Source organism: Pleurodeles waltl, chromosome 4_2, assembly GCF_031143425.1.
Source record: "Pleurodeles waltl isolate 20211129_DDA chromosome 4_2, aPleWal1.hap1.20221129, whole genome shotgun sequence".
Lineage (NCBI taxonomy): Eukaryota > Metazoa > Chordata > Amphibia > Caudata > Salamandridae > Pleurodeles > Pleurodeles waltl.
The window spans coordinates 543,442,067-543,465,067 of NC_090443.1; positions in this window are offsets into that span (position 1 = coordinate 543,442,067).

Consider the following 23,001-nt stretch of genomic DNA (forward strand, 5'->3'; position numbering starts at 1 on the left):
AGGAGTGGCAGGCAGAGCACCACGGAAGAACCAGGGACCAGCCAGGCTGGCAGGAGGGGCAGAAGGTCTTAGAGATCACCCTGGACCATAAAATGTGGCACATGACGTGAATGTGCCACATGCCTGGTTAGCATTTTAATGCCCATGGACAATCAGTACTTGTGAATAGTTTCATTAATGCACTAATAAAACAGTTATTTTTGTTCCACTTAACAAATGGAGTTTTTGGTCAATAGGTGAGTATGGTGGGAGTTGACATGTACCGTCCAAAATATTGTGTTGCAATGTGTTCCCGTCTCAGTCTGCCTTGATTAGCTATACTCCTATCCCCATGATGGCGATGTGGTTGTTCTTGCTCTTCATCATCAGGATCTGGGTCTGCAGGGGTGAGAGGTAGCCCACGTCGGGTGGCTATGTTGTGGAGGATGGCGCATGTGACCACAATTTTGAATGCGGTAATGGGGGTGTATTGGAGGGCACCTCCACTGCGGTGGAGGCATCTGAATCTTGCCTTCAGGAGTCCATAGGTGCGCTCGATGAGGTTCCTGGTCCTCTTATGTGCACTGTTGTATTGCCTCTCTGAATCATTGCTGGGTGTTAAAAACGGAGTCATGATCCAAGGCCTAAGAGCATATGCACTGTCACCTGTTGGGCACAAAAAGTACACTGTTAGGAAGTCCAGATTGTCGTGCACAGTGACCTGTGTGTATGTCTGCAAGTGTCTGTGGCTCTACCTAGGAGGTAACCGTCTCCGAATTCCCCATGTTCCAGGCGTTGATGTATCCCACTATGCCTAAACATGTATGAGTCATGGGTACTGCCTGGAAACTTAGCTACAATGTCCGTGATGACATAATGGGCGTCACAAACAACCTGAATATTGAGTGAGTGGGTACACTTTCTGTTGCGGAAAAGGTGTTCTAGATTAGCAGGGGGGCATATTTGAATGTGTGTCCCATCTACACACCCTATGACATGGGGAAAGTGGGCAATGCGGTAAAAGTCCAGCTTGGTGCTGTTCATTTCTGCCTCATTCCTTGGTAAGTATATGAAGTGGGACATGTGCGTGACTAAGGCATCTAGGAAGGCCCTGAGGAACCTTGACACTGCACTTTGGGATACCCCACCTGCCACAGCAATGACCCCCTGATAGCTCCCTGAGGCCAAGAGGTGCAGTGAGCATAGCACTTGCACATGCGTAGGGATGGCGAAGCCACGCAGAGTCTGGTGTTCTAGCTGTGGTTTGAGTAAATCTATTAATTCAAGTATGGCTGCGCTGCTAAGGCGGTATTTGTCATAGATCTCTTCCTCAGTTTGCTGAAAAAGAGTCTGCCTTGTTCTATATATCTTCTCCTGTCTGTGGCCCCTCCTCCTCCTCTGCTGGGCTGCGTGGACTCTCCTTCTCACTGCTATCAGGTATATCTCCGCCATCTCGTGTAACCCAGATGCCTTCTGGGTCTCCTTTTATACTTTGGTAATGGTTATCACCTGCTCTGAGTTAGTGGTAAATGGGACATGCAAACTGGGCTTTTTGCGACTAGTCGCAATTTGCGAGTTGCAATTGCATAAGGTTTGCGACTCGCAAATTGCGACTTGGTATTTGCGGGTCGCAAAATGGGGTCGCAACGGATGCGAGTCGCAAACGGGTCCCATCGCTTTTTGCAAGTCGGAAATGGGCTTTTTGCATCCCATTTCCGATTTTGCACTGTCACAAATAGCGATTCGGCCCGTTTGCGACTCGCAAAACTTTGCTACATCTGGCCCCTAGCTCTTTCAGTTTTAGCTCATAAGCCCAAATCATCTTTTTTATCTCTAAGTCCCTCCTCCTATTTTCTATTTCCTTCCTCCATTGTTTCCTAAAATCCTCTAACTCCAACCGGCGAGCACTCTCTGCCTGTCTGTACTGTAACTCTTCAGGAATCAGACCCTTGGATGACACCCTGCTACCCATCCTGGGGACCCTCCCCGCAGGTGTACCAGGTACCTCCACTCCACCACTGTGTATTCTCTGCACTTGCCCATCCACATTCTCCTCCTCTGTGTGCCCGACAGCCTCCTTAACTGTCACCCAGGACCTCAGTGCCTTTTGCAGCTCCTCCGTCCTGATGGAGCTCTTAATGGGACAGGCAAGATCTTTACAGAACTGTTTCAACTGAGCAACTGAGTACCTTCTCAGTTTCCCTAATTCAAACACAGCTCCTGCTGGTGCATCTTCAGATTGAGACATGATGGCAAACAAGTGCAAAGTTGCAAAGGCAGAAAACAAGTTCCCAATGAAGTTCGAAGAGAAGTCAATCAAGGGATCAGCAAAAATAGGGAAGTAGAACAAAAAAGAGTCTCAGGGGAAAAAAAACTAAAATCACAAGACAAGTAGTATGTGGTCACATACTGGTCTGCAATGAAAACAGTAGTGTACACTTAATCATTGTATGTCAAGAACAAATACAAGTTCAATCCCAATCACTGATCACCAATGTTAGATATGGGGTCTTTGGTTGGCAGTCAGGTTACTCCCTGTCCAAGCAAGGACCCTCACTCTAGTCAGGGTAAAGGAGAATCACTCTTAGTTAACCCCAGCTCACCCTCTTCGTAGCTTGGCACGAGCAGGCAGGCTTAACTTCAGAGATCTAGATATAAAGGGGCATATTTATGCTCTGTTTGCGCCGGAATTGCGTCGTTTTTTTTTACGCAATTCTGACGCAAAACTAACTCCATATTTATACTTTGGCGTTAGACACGTCTAGCGCCAAAGTCCATGGAGTTTGTGTAATTTTTTAGCGTGGACACCTATTTTGCGTTAATGATATGCAAAGTAGGCGTTCCCATCTAAAAAATTGACTCCGAGGCATGTGCGCCGTATTTACACTCCCGGGCAAAATTCACGCCCGGGAGTGGGCGGGTCAAAAAAAATGACATCCAGCCGCTTTTGCGCCGTTTTTTAGCGCCTGGTCAGGGCAGGCGTTAAGGGACCTGTGGGCTCGGAAGGAGCCCAGAGGTGCCCTCCCATGCCTCCAGGGACCCCCCCTGTCACCCTTGCCCACCCGAGGAGGACGCCTAAGGATGGAGGGACCCATCCCAGGGACATTAAGGTAAGTTCAGGTAAGTGTTTTTTTTTTTTTTGTGGCATAGGGGGGCCTGATTTGTGCCCCCCTACATGCCACTATGCCCAATGACCATGCCCAGGGGACAGAAGTCCCCTGGGCATGGCCATTGGGCAAGGGGGCATGACTCCTGTCTTTGCTCAGACAGGAGTCATTTCTATGGGGGTTGGGAGTCGGAAAAAATGGCGCAAATCGGGTTGAGGCGAAAAATTTGCCTCAGCCTGACTTGCCCCATTTTTTGGCGCCCAAGCTCCATATCCCCCTACGCCGGCGCTGCCTGGTGTACGTAGTTTTTTTTCACGCACACCAGGCTGCGCCGGCGGCTAACGCCGGCTAACGTCATTGAATAAATACAGCGCCCACATGGCGCTTCAGAATGGCGTTAGCCGGCGCTAATTTTTTTGACGCAAAACTGCGTTAGCGCAGTTTTGCGTCAAAAAGTATAAATATGGCCCAAAGTATTTGTACCAACACACATAGCAACTCAGTGAAAACACTATAAAATGACACAACACAGGTTTAGAAAAATAGTAAATGTTTATCTAACCAAAACAAGACCAAACCGACAAAAATCCAGCACACAAAAGTCAAGGTATTAATTAAAAAGCAAAAAGAGTCAGAAATTCTTAAGAAAACAGTAAACACACTGTAAGTGTTGAAAAGTACCTGGGTAGCGTTAAAATAACACGCACAAGCGAGTGTGCATCGAAGAAGGTAAGCAGTGCTTCCATTTCTCAGCCGCAAGCCAGATCGTGCATCGTTTCTTCTTCTCCATTCGGCGTTCGGCGTTTAACCTCCCCACAGGGGAGCAATGCGTTGATCCGGGCAGCACTCGGGTCCAGGTAGGTGTTGTGTCGTTTTCCATGCCCAGCAAGGTTTTCGTCGAAAAACCTGCCGCACAGTGTTAGAAATGGTGTTTCTGGTTAGCTAGGGTAGGCACCTAAGCCAGGCAGAACCTACCCACTCTAGTCAGGGCAAGGGAGTTATACAGCCAAGATAACCCCTGCTCACCCACTTGGTAGCTTGGCACGAGCAGTCAGGCCTATCCCAGAGGCAATGTGTAAAGCGTTTGCACAACACACACAACACACACAACACAAAATGTACACCACAAAGTAAACACAACACTGAGCTATGTAAAAATGAACTGTATTGCACAACACATAATTAGACCAACATTACACATAAGTAATACCCTGCTACCTTAGCAGTTGTCAGAACGTTACACATGTTACTAATACTCTGCAAGAATACGCAGTTGTGACATTAGAACGCGTAAGTACTCAGGATTCTAAAGCATAAGCAGTAGTCAGGAATTACAGTAAATAAATCTATGTACTTGTCATGAATACCTCGTAAATACCCCTAAAACTAACATTAGATAACATATCACAAGTCATAAAAATACATATCTGCCTATCATGCCCATAAAAGGAACATTAGTACACATATGTTGTGGCAGGAAAAGCAGGTAAATCATATAAACCCCCCCCAAGGTCCATGCTAAGCTTGCAGAGCCAATATATTCCTAAAACTACCTGGTTTCCTAGTGTAGAGGCACTCCCTGTGCCTGGAATGAGAAGTATGGGGGGCCCTGGCACTCCTGTGCGCTCACGGTGGCCACGCGGTGCTCCTGGGGGGAGGGGCGGTCAGCACCCTCTCCTTATAGTAAACGGGCCCCTCTGGGGGCTCGCGATCTGGATGGGGCCTGCCTCGGCCTCCGCACACCCTGTCCTGGGGTGGGGGCCAGGCGAGGCCCTATCAATAAGTATTGGGGCGCGGGGGAAGGGACCTCGGTGGAGGTCTCCCTTCCCAGTTTTCTCCCAAAGAGAGAAGTGCCCGTTTGATTTTTGAAAGAGGAAAAAGGAGTGTCCTGCTCCTCGTTCAGAGACCGGGGAAGGGGGCGCTCCCTGTGCCTTCCACGTGTCCTACGATGCAGCTTCTTTAAAGCTCGGACCCCTCCGGGGGCCCAAGAATGCACTCGCCCACACCCGACGTGGTGCGCAAGTGTCACAAGCTGTTCTTGGGCTGCAGCGGTGACCCGGAGCAACAGGGGAACGCTTGTCGAAGCGCAAGGAGATTTTTATAAGCCCGGGCTGCGGCAGTGATGTATTTTTAGGCACAAAAGAGCACAAAAGCAGCGCGAGTGCACACTGGGGATCCCGGCTACAGTGGTGATGTCTTCTGGGCACGAAGAGCCCTCTAAGCAGCGCGAGGTCACAGCTCAGCCCTCCTTGTGCTGAAGAAAGTTTGACAGAGGTCAGGGGCCACAGCACCCTGCCTCTGGAGACAACAGGTGACAAAGGGGGGTGCAGGGCTGGAGAACCCAGCAGCAGGTCAGCACAACAAGGGGTTACCAGCAGTGGCAGTTCCTCCTTGTGACCACGCAGGTCACAGGTCAGCACAGCAGCAGCAGTCCAAGGTGGTCCTGGTGAGTCCTTTCAACAGCGTCCTGTCCAGCTCCAGGTAAGGTTCCTGGAGTCCCACGAATGTCCAAAAGATGTCTCAATTGTGGGGAAAATTTCCCTGTACTTATACTAAGTTTTCAGTGTGTTTTACAATAGGCAGGAGAGGGGGTTCCAACCAGTTACAACTGGTTCTGGGAGTGTCCTTCCTCTCCTCCAGCACAGGCTCCAAACATCAGTGGGGCGCAAACGATCCTACTGTGTGAGCCCAGGGCACAGCCTTTACAAATGCACGTGTGCCCCGCCTCTCCCTTCTCTCAGCCCAGGAAGGCTTTACAATATGTAGATGCACCTCAGTGACACCTCCACCCTTCCTGTGTTCAGGCTGTCTGAGAAGTATGTGCAAAGCCCCAACTGTCAGTCTGCCCAGACGTGGATTGGAGGCAAGCTGCATAACACCAAAGTTATAAGCACAGATAAATGTGCACTTTCTAGAAGTGGCATTTCTGTGATAGTAATAAAAAATACACCTACACCAGTAAGCAGCATTTCTCACCACTATCACAACCACACCAAACATGCCAACGCTATCCCTCATAAACCAGACAATACCCCTTACACATAAGGCAGGGCACTTCCAATGCAATCCTATGAGAAAGCAGCACTCACAGCAGTGAGACACCAGTTAGGCTGTTTGTCACTACCAGGACAGGCCACACAACATGGCACATGTCCTTGCTTCTACATACATGGTACCCTGCCCAAAGGGCTAGCCAAGGCGTACCTTAGGGGTGACTTACATGCAGTAAAAGGGGAGTTCTGGGCCTGGTAAGTAAATTTAGATGCCAGGTCCCGGTGGTAGAAAACTGCGCACACAGGTCCTGCACTAGCAGGCCTGAGATAGGTTTGACAGGCTACTTCAGTGGGTGGCGCTGCAGGCCCACTAGTAGCATTTAATTTACAGGCCTTGGGTATAGGGATACCACTTTACAAGGGACTTATAGGTACATTAAATGTGACAATTATGTATAAGCCAATGATATCAATTTTGTAAGGGAGAGCACATGCACTTTAGCACTGGTTCGCAGTGAAAAAGTGCTCAGAGTCAAAACGTCAGCCAACAAAGGTCAGAAAAATAAGGAGGCAAAAAGCAAAAAGTCTGGGGAATGACCCTGTAAAAGGGCCAGGTCCAACACACAGTATCAGCAAAGCCGCGCAAGGTAGGTTGCGACGTTATCAGCCGCTGTCAGCGGATGTTGCGCTTCATTCTTCCAGATACGTGTGTCGATTTTCCAGCCGCAATGCCAGGGGAGCATCGATTTCTGCTGCGAAGCCAGCGGCATGTTGTTTTTCAGCCACGTCTCGGAAGGTGCGTTGATCTTTTCCCCACACGGCGGTCTGTGCGTGGATTTTCAGTCTTGGTCTGCCAGCTTCACCTTCAAAGGCTCCAGGAACTGGATAGGGCACCATTTGGCAGGGCAGGAGTCTCAGCATAGAGTCCAGATGCTGGCAGGAGAAGTCTTTGATGGCCCTGAGACTTCAACAACAAGAGGCAAGCTCAGGACAAGCCCTTGGAGATTTCTTCACAAGCAGGAAGGCACACAAAGTCCAGTCTTTGTCCCCGTCATAGTCAGAAGCAGCAACTGCAAGATAGCTCCACAAAGCACAATCTCAGGCAGAGCAGCACTTCTCCTCAGCTCTTCAGCTCTTCTCTAGGCAGAGGTTCCTCTTGATGTCCAGAAGTGATCTAAAGTCTGTGGTTTTGGGTGCCGTTCTTATACCCCTTTCAGGTGTGAGTGACAACTCTTCCGCTCCCTCCTAGCACAGATGGCTCATCAGTATATGCAGGTTACACCCCGGCTCCCTTTGTGTCACTGTCTTGAGAGAGGTGAAAACAGGCCAAATGTCAAACTGACCCAGAAAGGGAATCCACAAACAGGCAGAGTCACAGAATGGTTTAAGCAAGAAAATGGCCACTTTCTAAAAGTGGCATTTTCAAACACACAGGGGGTGATTCTTACCTTGGCGGGCGGCGGAGGCCGCCCGCCAAAGTACCCCCGCCAGAACACCGCACCGCGGTCGTCAGACCGCTGCAGTGATTCTGGGTTTTCCACTGGGCTGGCGGGCGACCGCCAAAAGGCCGCCCTTCCAGCCCAGTGGAAAACAACCTTCCCACGAGGACGCCGGCTCTGAATGGAGCCGGCGGAGAGGGAAGGTGCGACGGGTGCAGTTGCACCCGTCGCGAATTTCACTGTCTGCAATGCAGACAGTGAAATTCAAAGTGGGGCCCCACGACACCCCATACCGCCATCCTGTTCCTGGCGGCACAGCCGCCAGGAACAGGATGGCGGTATGGTGTGTCAGAATCCCCATGGCGGCGCAGCGAGCTGCGCCGCCATGGAGGATTCTTTTGGGCAGCGGAAAACCAGCGGGAGACCGCCGGTTTTCCACTTCTGACCGCGGCCAAACCGCCGCGGTCAGAATGCCCTGCGGGGCACCACCAGCCTGTTGGCGGTGCTCCCGCCAACCCTGGCCCCGGCGGTCCATGACCGCCGGGGTCAGAATGACCCCCACAGTCTTTAAAACCAACTTTACTAAAATATGTATTTTTAAATTGTGAGCTCAGAGACCACAAACTCCATGTCTATCTGCTCCCTAAAGGAATCTACGATTTAATAATTTTTAAAGGTAGCCCCTATGTTAACCTATGAGAGGGATAGGCCTTGCAACAGTGTAAACCGAATTTGGCAGTATTTCACTGTCAGGACATATAAAACACATTAGTATATGTCCTAACTTACACATACACTGCACCCTACCCATGGGGCTACCCAGGGCCTACCTTAGAGGTGTCCTACATGTAAGAAAAGGGAAGGTTTAGGCCTGGCAAGTGGGTACACTTGCCAAGTTGAATTAACAGTTTTAAAAAAAGCCCAACAGTACCTTTTGAATTTTTATAATATATCTTCCTCCATTTTTGTATTTTTGCCCTAGAACTCAACTATTGAGTCTGTCCTAATTAATTAACTACTAATAAATAGAAGGGGAAGACAGAGGCTTTCAAGATCAACCACAAGGCACCTAGAAATTTAGCAGGGCTTTGCCCTTTACCACCACATAGGTATAATAATAAACAAACCAAGTTTGATGCCTAAAAGATAAGGCAGTCAATTGAGTGAAAATTAATTATTTAAATTGTTTTTTGTTTTTCAAGCAACGAGCTGGCAGCACGTGTTTCACGTCAACAATGTTGCTTCATCAGGTCCTCTACAGTAACCAATGTAATTGCATGCTACTTATTCCACTTAATTAACAGTATTTTGGATGTGCTGTATGGTGTCTTATCTTGAGGATATGATTTCTCATGAAATTGATGTTTAACATGTCTCAGATTTATTTATCCTGGGGCATGCTGTTAAGGTGTCATTTGTGGAGTGTACACTTTAGACACCTGCGCTAGTATAGTTTGAGGAACCCTCTCTCTCCTCAAGCACCAACTGAGGTATAGGTCTCTCCCTAGAAAACAAACACTTGCACAGTCTGAGGGGGTCTTGCTCGCTCACCTCTGAAACAGTAAACACCTCTCTGACACCAGCTTGTTGTGAGGTGTCCCCTTCTCTCCCCTTGGCTCACACGAGCACAAGCTGAGGGCTTTGCCTCTCTCTTATTTCTACAGTTAAAGTCAGAGACGTCTTGCTTCTTGTGTGTCACTAGCATAGTCTGACTGTGGGTTACCTCTTTCCTTTAAGGGGGTCTCTTTCGTTTCCCCTGAGTGAAACTAGCACACTATCGCTAGGTTGCTATATGGGACATCCCAAATGTTTCATTGCAGGAAGGGGTGATTTGGAAGGAAAGCCCTCTCATATGTGTTGTTATGGTTGCGGCCAACACGTGGGTGGAAAATGTAATAAAGGAGCTGAGGAACATGGCTCGGGGTTCAGTACTTCACCAGAGAGTGTCTGTGTTCATTTATACACAGCTATATACTGCACCACGTACTGTGGCCTGCGGTACCCCTACACTACTAAGGGGACGTGGCGCATTCAACTAGTGGCGAGGGCTCAACTCACACCCGCCCTCACCTCAAGTCTCCTGGTGGTTTGCAGTCTCCACACCTACCACCACTTCAGGAACTCAGGTGCTGTGCACACCGCCAAGCTGGCAGCCTTGGCCACAGTCTCCAAAACAGTCCTGTCGGGCCCCACGGCCCCATCTATGTCTCTGTGCCTCCCCATCCTACTCGTGCCAACCCAATGCAGCCTCCAGGGCACTCCTGTCAGGCCCTGTGGCCCCAACTGAATCTCTGTGCTTCCTCGCAAAACCTGTTGGCTCTGCCTCAATGGCCTCTGTTCCCAGCCCATAGCTGTCCCCAGATCCGGTTGTGTGTTGGAGAGGGAGACAATAAGTTGAGTATCATCTGCATATGATACTAAGTTCAGACCAAATGACTGAACAATCTCTGCTAATGGCAGCATATAGATATTAAAAAGCAGAGGGCAGAACCCTGTGGGACTCCACAGCTGCTTATGATACGTTTGGATGTACAAGTGTCAAAGCCCAGCTCACCTGAGTCCTTGTTCAGTTCTGACGGAGGTTGAAGACAATCCGACCCCACCCTGAAACTGCTTGTTCCAGCACACTAGTTTTTAAAACAGTGCACTAAGAACAGAAGCTCAAGGGAAGGGGGGAAGTGGATAAAATAAAATAAAGAGACAACACCGTTCTTGCGTTTCCACTGTTGAAGTGCTGCACAAATCTGCGGCCCTCTCTGACTTCTGTAGAAACTGGTGCCTAATGAAACATAAACAAAGAACAGATAAGTACATCCTATTCCTAACTGGGTTCCTGACTATCCCTTTATTTATTAGAAATTTTCTTCTAAAAGTACCTCTTGGATCCTGGTCTCTAGTTTCCAGGTTTGGAATGTGTTACTGCTCTGGGATGTGCTTCTATTACTCTAAAGCTTCTAAAACATTAAACAAATACCGTTATCAGAATTACCAATATCAAACATTCATCTTAATATAACTAAAGCCTAAATTCCCAATAGCAGACTCACTTTTCCCATATTTCCAGAATCTTTTATAAAACAAATACTGTACTTTTACGTCAAAATACAGCATGTAATTTGTGCAAGTCCTTGATTTACTGTTTGCCTTGCTGTTAATGGTTTCCACTGTTCCATTCTTAAAAGTTCCATAAAAAATGTTTGCTTCACAAAGTTCCGCAAAGTATTCTTGTAACAAAGAGTTTGAATCACAATGTTCGTGGAAGGTATCTTGTTTCCAGAAATTGTTGTCAAAGTTCTTTCAGGTAATAAAAGTTTTGCACTTACTTGTTGCTGGCAAGAGATACTGATCAGTCTAACCTTGTCTTCTTTCTCTTTTGCAGGTTGCTTGTAGGAGAGAGGCTGAGGCAAGGAGGAACCGGAAACCGGAAGAAGGAAGAGCCAGCAGCTGCGCCCATTGAAGCCAATGAAAGTCTGTAGAGAGCAGGAGTGCCAGCGCTGAGGGATCTGTCCTCAGGTAAGCGGGAGGTAGACGAGCACAAGCACTGGGTGAGGCTCGGGGGCTGCCTTTTATAGACAGGGCTGGGTGTGGTCCTCACATGCTGCACATGTTCTTGAAAGGTGTGCAGAACTGGGTGTGGTTTGAAGAGCTGGGTGTGGTCCTCACATGCTGCACATGTTCTTGAAAGGTGTGCAGAGTTTCAGTTATTATGCAAATGAGTTAAATTAACACATGGCCTAGAGAGGAGTGTTTTAAAGAAGCCTTGGTAAAAGCAAGGCCCAATGTGTAAACAAAACAGCACATTAAACAACATACACAGAAGCCTGGGGGGGGGGGAGGTGAGATAACAAGAAAGGCTTTCAATAGTAAGTTTAAAAGGGAGCTATTACAGAACTCACTAGTGCAGTGAGAGGGGACATGCTCTTTGCTGTGCACAAACCCTAACAGTTGCCCCCCTCAAAGGCCCTCCTACAGGACGGGGTTTTCCTGGATTTTTTAAATAAAACCGTCTAATCAGCTGTGGGGCATGTACATATGATGCTGGTTCCAATGAATTCTCAAATTCATCATATCCTTTCCATTCTACTAAATAAAACAGACGTCCACTAATTCTTTTTGAGTCTTTTATGCTTTTCACTTCATATTCTAGATTTCCCTTAATTGGTATGGGTGGAGGTGGTGGTTCAGGTCGGGTTTTTGGATTGTACGGCTTAAGCAAGGACACATGGAATGTAGTATGTACTGGATATTCTTTTGGTAAATCTAATTTTACTGTTACCGGGTTTACTATGGCAGTTATACTAAAGGGTCCAATGAAACGTGGTTGCAGCTTTCGGGATCCCTCTATGTTTAGGTTCTTTGTGGAGAGCCATACCTTGTCACCGATTTTATACATTGGGGCCTCAGATCTGTGTTTGTCTGCTTGTCTTTTCATGCTTTCCTTGTACTTTAATAAATGTTTCCTGGCTTTGTCTTGTATGTCACCTAACCTCGTTAGTCTATCCGTTACTGTAGGTAACAGAGAATCTTCTAACAAAATGGGTATAGCTCTTGGATGATACCCCTGCAAGAAATAGAATGGTGAGCAAAGTAGAGCTGAATGCTCAGTATTATTATAAACAAACTCCGCTACAGGGAGAGCTTCCAACCATTCACTAGAATAATCAGCCAATAAACAACGTAGCGTTTGAAGTAAGGTTTGGTTCAGTCGTTCAGTCTGTCCATCTGTCTCTGGGTGGAAAGCAGTGGATAATGCCACATCTATTTTCAGTTTTTTACATTATGTTTTCCAAAATTTAGAGTTGAACTGGCTCCCTCGGTCTGACACCACTTTGCTTGGCAAACCATGTAAACGCACAATTTCCCTTATAAAAATATCGGCAAATTCTGCCGCTGTGGGTAATTTCCGTAATGGTACAAAATGTGCCATTTTAGATAAAAAATCCACTATAACCAACACTGTTGTGAAAGATTTTACAGGTGGTAAACCTACAATAAAGTCTACGCTCACAGTGTGCCAAGGTTGCTTGGGTGTTGGCATTGGTATTAACAAGCCGTCAGGGGCCTTATGAGAAGATTTATGTCTTGCACAAATTGGACAGGTAGTGACAAATTGCTTAATGTCCTTTCTTATAGTGTCCCACCAAAAGTGTTTTTGCACATTTTCCAGGGTTTTTACCCAACCAGGATGACCTGCTAACGGTGAGGCGTGATGCCAAATTATCACCTGTGTTTGTAATTCAGAGGTGGGCACTAACAGCATGTTGTCGTGATACAATAAACCTTGTTGTATTGTGTTATGGGAATCCTTTAACCAATCCTGAGGTGCTATTTGCATGTGTGCATTATATAGATATGTGATGAAATCCTTCTGTTGTACTGGTGCCAAAAACTTTTGGGGAGGAATAATGGGTTCTCCTATTTTATCTTGTTTCATGTCTGAAGTATGTCCGTATCTAGATAACACATCAGATTGAATTTGTTGTGCACCTGGTCTATAGGTTATTACAAAGTCAAATGTGCTAAAAAAAAATAACCAGCGCATCTGACGTGGTGTTAGTGCTTTAAGTGATCCAAAAAACTGTAGGTTCCTATGGTCAGAAAAGATTGTAACTGGGTACTTGGCTCCCATTAAATGGTGCCTCCATTCTGAAAAGGCTACTTTGATAGCTAGTAGTTCCCTTTCAGCCACAGTGTAATTTTGTTCAGCTGGTAATAACTTTTTGGAATAGAAGGCTATAGGATGTAACTGGCCATCTACTGCATCTCGTTGAGAGAGAACTCCTCCTAAAGCTACTTCTGAAGCATCCGCTTCAACAAAAAAAGGCAAGTCAGGATCAGGATGTTTCAGAATTGGGGCTGAAGTGAACTTTTGTTTTAGGAGTTGAAAGGCGTGTGCCGCCTCATCAGTCCAAAGAAATCGTTGCCCTTTCCGCAACAAGGTAGTTATTGGGGCCGCAATGTCTGCAAAATGTGCAATAAACCTCCTATAAAAATTGGCGAAACCCAGAAATTTCTGAATATCTTTTACAGAGGATGGTTCTGGCCAATCAGCAATAGCACTGATTTTCTTTACATCCATAGTTATTCCTTGAGGTGACAGGCAGTATCCTAAAAAGTCCACCTTGCTGACATTAAAAGTACACTTTTCTAACTTAGCAAAAAGATGATTTTCTTTTAACTTTGATAATACTGCACGAACATGTTGGGTATGTTCTTCTGAGTTCTTAGAGTAAATGAGGATGTCGTCTATGTATACTATGACACAAACGTCCAGGAATTCGTGTAGGACCTCATTTATAAAGAACTGAAAGGCCGCAGGGGCATTACATAACCCAAAGGGCATTACTGTGTACTCAAATAAACCAAACTTTGGGGGTCATTCTAAGTCTGGCGGGCGGCGGAGGCCGCCCGCCAGACTTCCCCCCTCCAAAATACCGCTCCGCGGTCGCAAGACCGCGGAGGGTATTTTGGCTTTTGCACTGGGCTGGCAGGCGACCGCCAAAAGGCCGCCCGCCAGCCCAGTGCAAAAACCCTTCCCACGAGGACGCCGGCTCAGAATTGAGCCGGCGGAGTGGGAAGGTGCGATGGGTGCAGTTGCACCCGTCGCGAATTTCACTGTCTGCAATGCAGACAGTGAAATTCAAAGTGGGGCCCGCCTACGGGGGCCCCTGCAGTGCCCATGCCATTGGCATGGGCACTGCAGGGGCCCCCAGGGGCCCCACGACACCCCATACCGCCATCCTGTTCCTGGCAGGTGAACCGCCAGGAACAGGATGGCGGTATGGGGTGTCTGAATCGCCATGGCGGCGCAGCGAGCTGCGCCGCCATGGAGGATTCAGAAGGGCAGCGGAAATCCGGCGGGAGACCGCCGGTTTTCCTCTTCTGACCGCGGCTGAACCGCCGCGGTCAGAATGCCCTGCGGGGCACCGCCAGCCTGTTGGCGGTGCTCCCGCCGACCCTGGCCCCGGCGGTCTAGTACCGCCAGAGTCAGAATCACCCCCTTTGTCTTGAAAGCTGTCTTCCACTCATCCCCCTCTTTTACTCGGACCAGGTGGTAAGCTCCCCGCAGATCTAGTTTAGTGTATACAGTAGAATGTCTTAATTGATCCAACAACACAGGTATTAGAGGAAGAGGATATTTATTCTTTATTGTAGCCTTATTTAGTCCTCTATAATCGATACACGCGCGCAGGGATTTATCCGGCTTCGGGATAAAAAAGAGTGGAGATGACACCGGAGATGTGGAATGACGGATGAACCCAGACTGTAGTAGGTCATCTAGGTAGGTTCTTAAGTATTTGGTTTCTTCGTCAGTCAAAGCATATGCTCTGTTATTAGGTAAAGGGGCCCCTGGGATAAGATCTATACGACAGTCATAAGACCTATGTGGGGGCAGCACACTAGCCTTTACTGGATCAAAGACGTCTTTAAAGTCAGAATATTCAGGAGGGAGACTTGGTTCATCTTGTATAACACTAGCACAGTGTAATACTGTGCTCTGTTCTGTACCTGCTTCTTGATAGCAATTGGTTCTACAGAAAGAGGAATCCAAAGTAACATTTCTATTCACCCAATCAATTTTTGGGTTATGAGTTGTTAACCAGGGTACCCCGAGAATCAAACCAAAATTAGGAGTATCTATCAGATCAAAGCTAATCACCTCTGTGTGCCCGTTCTGACAGACCATAACAAGTGGACTTGTTTGTTTTGTGATTAATCCAGAGGTCAATTCTGACCCATCCACTGCACATACTGCTTCTGGACAAGGCTTTAGGCACATAGGAAGTCCTAAGTTTTCAGCTAACTTATTATCCACTAAATTTCCTGTCGCGCCTGAGTCCAGTAGGACAGGGAGAGAATGCCTCACTTGGGTAGTAACAATTAAAACGACCTGAATCATGAAATGTCTAGGTATGTGCGGTACCATGAAGGCTGCAGCATTAGAGGTTTGATTAAGATGTTTTCTCGAACAAGTAACCTCTCCCCTTGTCGAGCTTAATCGTTTCCCGATTCAGTTGAGGAGGTGGAGGAAACAGCACCCTTTCGTGGATTTTTAAGCTTTACTGGACATTCTCTGGCAAAGTGACCTGCCCTTCCACAATATAAACATAATTGAAGTTTTCTCCTTCTTTCTTTTTCCTCTGATGTAAGTGGACCTCTGAGTGTCCCTATTTGCATAGGCTCAGGTTCAGGGAGTTTATTATCTGGGTCTTTCTTCTCGTGTCTAATAAAAGTTAACCGTGATTCCAGTTTGTATTTATCTCCCTTTCTTTCTCCTAGTCTATGTTCTAATTTCACAACTAAATCTACAAAGTCCGAATAGTCTTCTGGCAAATCAACGATATGAGCCAGCGCGTCTTTTAACCCGTCTCTCAAACCTTCATAGAAAAGGGAGACATGCTTTTCTTCTGGCCAGTGTGTCTCGGTGAGTAAACTATTAAAACTAGTGAGATAGGTCAATAAATCCTTGTTACCTTGTTTAAGATTTAAAAGCTCATTATCACTTGCCTGCATGAAAGTGTGTTTTGCAAAAAGGCTGGTCATGGTACGTTTAAATTGATTCCAATTATGGAGGATGGGATCATCTCTCTCCACAAAAGGAATTGACCAATTGGCTGCTGTGCCACCCAAATAAGACAAGACGAATGCCACTTTCGTAGCATCAGTAGGGAACTGTTGTGGCTTACAAACGAAGTGTAATTGACATTGATTGATAAAAACATGGATTTTGTTACTATCTCCATGAAAACGTTCAGGTGCTGCTAAGGGCACAGCATTAGGAACATTAACAGTGACCTCAACTGGGGGAGGCAAAGTTGTATGTTTTGATGGCGCCCCTGTCACTGAGGAGGTTTTAAACAAAGGCGTAAAAGCTGTGTTCCACTGAGATACCCTAAATTTATACCTGCTTAAATCCTGTTTTAAAGAGGTATTCTCCATCTTTAATCTCTCTATTTCCTCTTGCATATGTTGCAAGATGCCAGACACTGATTCATTATGAGCCAAGTCCTCATTTAGGGCCTGCGCCATATCCGTGACGTCAATGCCCTCTATTTCTTCCCCGATATTCATCGTCCACCAGAACTGAATTTTTTTTTTTATTTAAGGCTTGTGCTTCTGTCAAAGCCCAGCTCACCTGAGTCCTTGTTCAGTTCCGATGGAGGTTGAAGACAATCCGACCCCACCCTGAAACTGCTTGTTCCAGCACACTAGTTTTTAAAACAGTGCACTAAGAACAGAAGCTCAAGGGAAGGGGGGAAGTGGATAAAATAAAATAAAGAGACAACACCGTTCTTGCGTTTCCACTGTTGAAGTGCTGCACAAATCTGCGGCCGTCTCTGACTTCTGTAGAAACTGGTGCCTAATGAAACATAAACAAAGAACAGATAAGTACAACCTATTCCTAACTGGGTTCCTGACTATCCCTTTATTTATTAGAAATTTTCTTCTAAAAGTACCTCTTGGATCCTGGTCTCTAGTTTCCAGGTTTGGAATGTGTTACTGCTCTGGGATGTGCTTTCTATTACTCTAAAGCTTCTAAAACATTAAACAAATACCGTTATCAGAATTACCAATATCAAACATTCATCTTAATATAACTAAAGCCTAAATTCCCAATAGCAGACTCACTTTTCCCATATTTCCAGAATCTTTTATAAAACAAATACTGTACTTTTACGTCAAAATACAGCATGTAATTTGTGCAAGTCCTTGATTTACTGTTTGCCTTGCTGTTAATGGTTTCCACGGTTCGATTCTTAAAAGTTCCATAAAAAATGTTTGCTTCACAAAGTTAAACAAAGTATTCTTGTAACAAAGAGTTTCAATCACAATGTTTGTGGAAGGTATCTTGTTTCCAGAAATTGTTGTCAAAGTTCTTTCAGGTAATAAAAGTTTTGCACTTACTTGTTGCTGGCAAGAGATACTGATCAGTCTAACCTTGTCTTCTTTCTCTTTTGCAGGTTGCTTGTAGGATAGAGGCTGAGGCAAGGAGGAACCGGAAACCGGAAGAAGGAAGAGCCAGCAGCTGCGCCCATTGAAGCCAATGAAAGTCTGTAAAGAGCAGGAGTGCCAGCGCCGAGGGATCTGTCCTCAGGTAAGCGGGAGGTAGACGAGCACAAGCACTGGGTGAGGTTCGGGGGCTGCCTTTTATAGACAGGGCTGGGTGTGGTCCTCACATGCTGCACATGTTCTTGAAAGGTGTGCAGAGCTGGGTGTGGTTTGAAGAGCTGGGTGTGGTCCTCACATGCTGCACATGTTCTTGAAAGGTGTGCAGAGTTTCAGTTATTATGTAAATGAGTTAAATTAACACATGGCCTAGAGAGGAGTGTTTTAAAGAAGCCTTGGTAAAAGCAAGGCCCAATGTGTAAACAAAACAGCACATTAAACAACATACACAGAAGCCTGGGGGGGGGGAAGGTGAGATAACAAGAAAGGCTTTCAATAGTAAGTTTAAAAGGGAGCTATTACAGAACCCACTAGTGCAGTGAGAGGGGACATGCTCTTTGCTGTGCACAAACCCTAACAACAAGACCTGACCAACACCTCGAAGGATCTTCCATGAGTAAATGATAGGATCCAATCTAAGGCTACTCCAGAGATTCCAATCCCCCGCATTCTATCTTTAAGAATGTTTAGGTCAACCGTATTGAATGCCGCACTCAGATCTAGGAGGATGATGGCTGTTTCAATTCCTTTATCCATCCTCTTTTTTGCTTCCTCCGTAATAGCGATCAGTGCGGTCTCTGTCCCATGCAATGGCCTAAAACCCATCTGTGTGGGATGTAAGATCTTTCTCTCTTCCAGAGAGCTGAGTATGTACATGCTTCTCTGCTAGTTTAGCCATTATAGGTAGCAGTGAGATCGGTCGGTAGTTATTCAATAGCTTTGAATCCAGATTAGGTTTTTTTAAGAGAGGCTTAACAATGGCCTGTTTCCATAGGTCTAGCACTACTCCAGAAGATAGTGAAACATTAATAAGACTTGTAATTACCATACCTAACACTGGCACTCCTATGAAGAGAATCTGAGGAGTTGCAGTGAACTGAAAGTTCCCACCAGGAGTTGGAAATGCAGTTGTGGGGTTTGTAGCATCTGTCAGCCGGATCTGCCAATAGTCTGCAGTCAGATCAAATATGCTGAGATAGTTGGCTAAGGCCAGAGTATCAATTAGTTCATCTGCTCTGGAGGATAGGGCAGGCATCAGTCTTTGTGACTGCATTGAGGCCTCCGTAGTCTACACAGAACCTCATTTATTTTTTCCGCCCTGGAATGAGGTTTGGGAACAAGGACAACAAGACTAGCCCAAGGGCTGTATGAAGGCACAATAACTCCCAACTCTAGGATCTTGGGGCCAGATGTAGCAACTTCCGAGTTTGCGACTTGCAAATTGTGAGTCTGAGCGACTCGGAATTTGCAAGTCGCAAACCCGGATGCAGGATGGTGTCCCTCACACCATCTGCTAATCGCAAGAGGGTTGCAAAGACCCACGTCAATAATATTAATGAGGTGGGTCGCAATTTGTGACCCCCTTGCAATTCGCAGCACCCACAGGGATGGTGGCCTGCTGGAGACAGCAGACCACCATGTCTGTGACTGCTTTTTAATAAAGCAGTTTTTTTTGTATTGCAGCCCGTTTTCCTTAAAGGAAAACGAGTTGCAATACAAACGAAAAAAGGAAACGTTTTTGTTGCATTTTTTTTTAGAGCAGGCAGTGGTCCACAGGACCACTGCCTGCTCTGAAAAAATGTTTGCAGGGCCATTCACAAAGGGCCTTTTGCGAATGGGTTACCACCAGTGTGACACTGGTGGTAACTGCGAATTGCTTTGCGACCGCGTTCGCGGTCACAAAGCAATTCTGCATCACGATGCGAATCACAAATAGGAAGGGGAACACCCCTTCCTATTTGCAAGTCGCATTTCCATTTTGCGAGTCGGTAACCAGGTTACCGACTTGCAAAATGGGAATGAGCATCACAATGTGCTCTTTGCATGGTGTAAAACAGCTAATTTAGCTGTTTGCGCCATACAAAAAGCTTTGTACATCTGGCCCTTGGAGACTTGTTCTCAGATGCAGTCTCTAACATAGTCAGGTTGCCTGTAGATTTTACTCTTGACAGCAGACTGTCACCTGTGTCTACATCATGGGCACACCAGGTAGTCTGACTGGGTATCATAGGGAAGAATAGTGGGAACTAATTGAGCATCTCTCTGCAATTAGTTTGTATCTGGTCAGTGAGGCTGTCAGCAAAGACTACTCCATCTACTGAACCATCAACAGGGTTGTGTGAGAGGAGATCAGGAAAAGGATCACTTTCTTCCTCCTGCACCCTCATCATCTTTAGGTGATTCACTAGAAGTCCCCTATGGAGTGCAGTCTGGTTTGCGTTGCTGGATTCCACCAAAAAGCCTTGGCACACGCAAAGCTCTGGGTTAGCAGAAAATGGTGCTGCTCGGGACCAGGAGGGTCCTGGTGGCCTCTACCCAGGAGGGGGAGATAGAGGGAGCTCTCACCAACTCAGAGAGCCCTCAAAAGACCAGGCAGCAAGCACAGAAGTCCCACAGCATGGGGATAAAGAAGGTGCATAAGGAGGCCCACGCAGCACTACACAAAGGGATCCCACTCCGCCGGAGAACCACGTAGGAGGCTGTGTGTTGCAGGATAGAGGGCTGGGAGCCTATGCTGTGCTGTGCATGAAGAACTACTTGGAAGGTCGCACACAAGCCTTGGTAACTGGAAGTCATGCAGTGCACGGGGTACTGTCTTGCGTAGAAAGCAAACTCTTACTTCCACCAAAGTTGTTCAGCTGGACCTTGGGACTGTTGGGGTCACTTTAGTCCACCACCCGTATTGCTGGATCCACGCTCGTCATTTGGAGAGAGGACCCACGTCACTGGTCACCGGTCACCGCTGCAGAGAGATGCCTGCTGAAGCAGGGAAGAGACTCTGTCACTACATAGGAGATTCCTTCGGTTCTTCTGGTGCAGGCTGAAGACAGGCAGTCTTCGGAGGATTTACGACCTGGAAACTGTTGCAGATGCTGGCAGGAGCTGAAGTCACAATATTGCAGAAGTTGTCTTCGCTTCTTTATTGCAGTTTGTAGAGTTCCTGGAGGGTCCAGATGCAGTTTCATCGGTAGAAGGTAAAGTAAAGGATGCAAAGGATTCCTGCTAGAGTCTTGGAATCTGATCCTGAAGAACCACCCAAGAGAGAGACCCTAAATAGCCCTGAAAGGGGGATTGGTCAGCTACAGAGGTAAGCACCTATCAGGGGAGGGCTTGGACATCACCTGCTGGCACTGGCCACTCAGATGCTCCCAGAGTGCCCTGCCACCTTGGAATCCAAGATGGCAAAACCCAGGGACACTCTGGAGGAGCTCTGAGCACTACCCCCAGAGTGGTGATGGACAGAGGAGTGGTCACTTCCCTTTGTCCAGTTTCATGCCAGAGCAGGGACCGGGGGTCCCTGAACTGGTGTAGACTGGATTATGCAAGGAGGACATCATCTGTGTCCTTCAAAACATTTCCAGAGGCTCTGGGAGACTACCCCCATGCCTGTAACACATATTTCCAAAGGGAGAGGGTGTAACACCCCTCTACCAAAGAAAATGTTTTGTTCTGCCTTCCTGAGCTCAGTTGGGGCTGCAGTGCAAAACTCAGAGAGCTGGTTTGGCAGTACTGCGAGTCCATGGTGGAGCCCCCAGGGTGCATTGAATTGGACCCCCAATACCAGAATCAGATTGGGGGTACAATTCCTCAATCTTAGACACCTCACATGGCCATATTCGGAGTTACCATTGTGAAGCTACAGATATGTATTGACATATATGTAGTGCACTCTTATAATGGTGTCCCCCCCACTCACGAAGTCCGGGAAATTGGTCCTGGACAATGTGGGGGCACCTTTGCTCGTGCAAGGGTGCCCTCTCACACAGTAACTTTGCATCTAGCCTTCAATAACAAGGTTAGGCATATAGGTGACTTATGAGTTACCTTGTGCAGTGTAAATGGCTCTGAAAGGGTGTTTGCACTATTTCACTCAGGCTGCAGTGGCAGTTCTGAAGGGGTGTTTGCATGAGCTCCTTATGGGTGGCAAAAGAAATGCTGTAGCCCATAGGGATTTCTTGGAACCCCAATGCCCTGGGTACCTAGGTACCATATACTAGGGACGTATAAGGAGAGTCTAGTGTGCCAATCTGGATTGAAATACAGAATCACTAGACTATAGTGACAAATTTGGAAACAGAGAGAGCATAAACACTGGAGTTCTGGTTAGCAGACCTCCAGTGACACATTCAAGCATACTGGCAACACAGTAAAACACACTGACATATAGGCCACAAACTATGAGCACTGGGGTCCTGACTAGCAGGATCCCAGTGAGACAGTAAAAAAAAAACTGACAAACAGGCCAAAAATGGGTGTAACCATGCTAGGAAGAGGCTACTTTCTCTCACCGGTATAGCCCTCTACAGCGGGCTCTAAGCCTATCGTAAAAGGATGAAAAACATGAGTGACAAAACCACAGACCAATGGATGAAGAAGGCTGGTTGAAAGCCCCTATAAGCCTATATATATATATATATATATATATATATATATATATATATATATATATATATACTAAGTAAAATCAAAAGGTCTGGGCTTACATGAGACCACTAAAGATATAAACAGAACCGTTAACTGGCCCTGATTCATGAGAATAACTTTCAACCAGTTTTGGATTTTCAGCTCACAACACTAAACTGTGCTTGGACTTTGGGCCCAGGTTTATAATGAGAAAAGTGACAATAAAACTCCTAGCTTGCTTAGTGCCTGTCGATTAAAAAATAAAGCACTGATAAGCCACCCTTTTGACAAAGGGCCAGTTGACAGCTATGAATAATGAAATCAGAGGCAAAAATATTGGAAATCATTTTGACTTCTGGGAACCTCTCCATTGTTTGGTGTGTAGTGGATATAAGGAGCTTTTAATCTGCTATTAGGCTTTCTCTTGTATTTCTTGTCTTATATTTGCAATTTTATAATGAAATATTAATTACCTGTCTAAGCGATTGTTGTAAAGTGTTATCTCGCAATTATAGTGATGTAATAGGTAAGACCTGGGGAGTTTTCATGAAATGGAATAAGGGTGACAGCTGGAAGGAGTTACAGAAGTGGGAGGACGTGTGCTGCCTTGTACGCTCTTACTCATTGGCAGCTCCTCCGCTATGGCGGAGTAAAACTGGTTGGTTATCATTTTATTTTTCAAGTTCTATGGGCCGGGCCAAGTCTTGGGGGTTGGGCCATCGCGATGGTAGGGATGGAAGGGAGTGGTGTGCACTGCTATTAGTGCGCATGTGGGTTTGGCCAGCTGTCTCAAGACGGCCAAACCCACATGCGCACTGAGCTGTCTCCAACCTGAGCTGCGCTGCTAGGTTGGAGACGGCAGGCCAAGGCTCCCAGTCTCTCTGGGACCGCAAAGCCAGGGGGCTTGTGCCA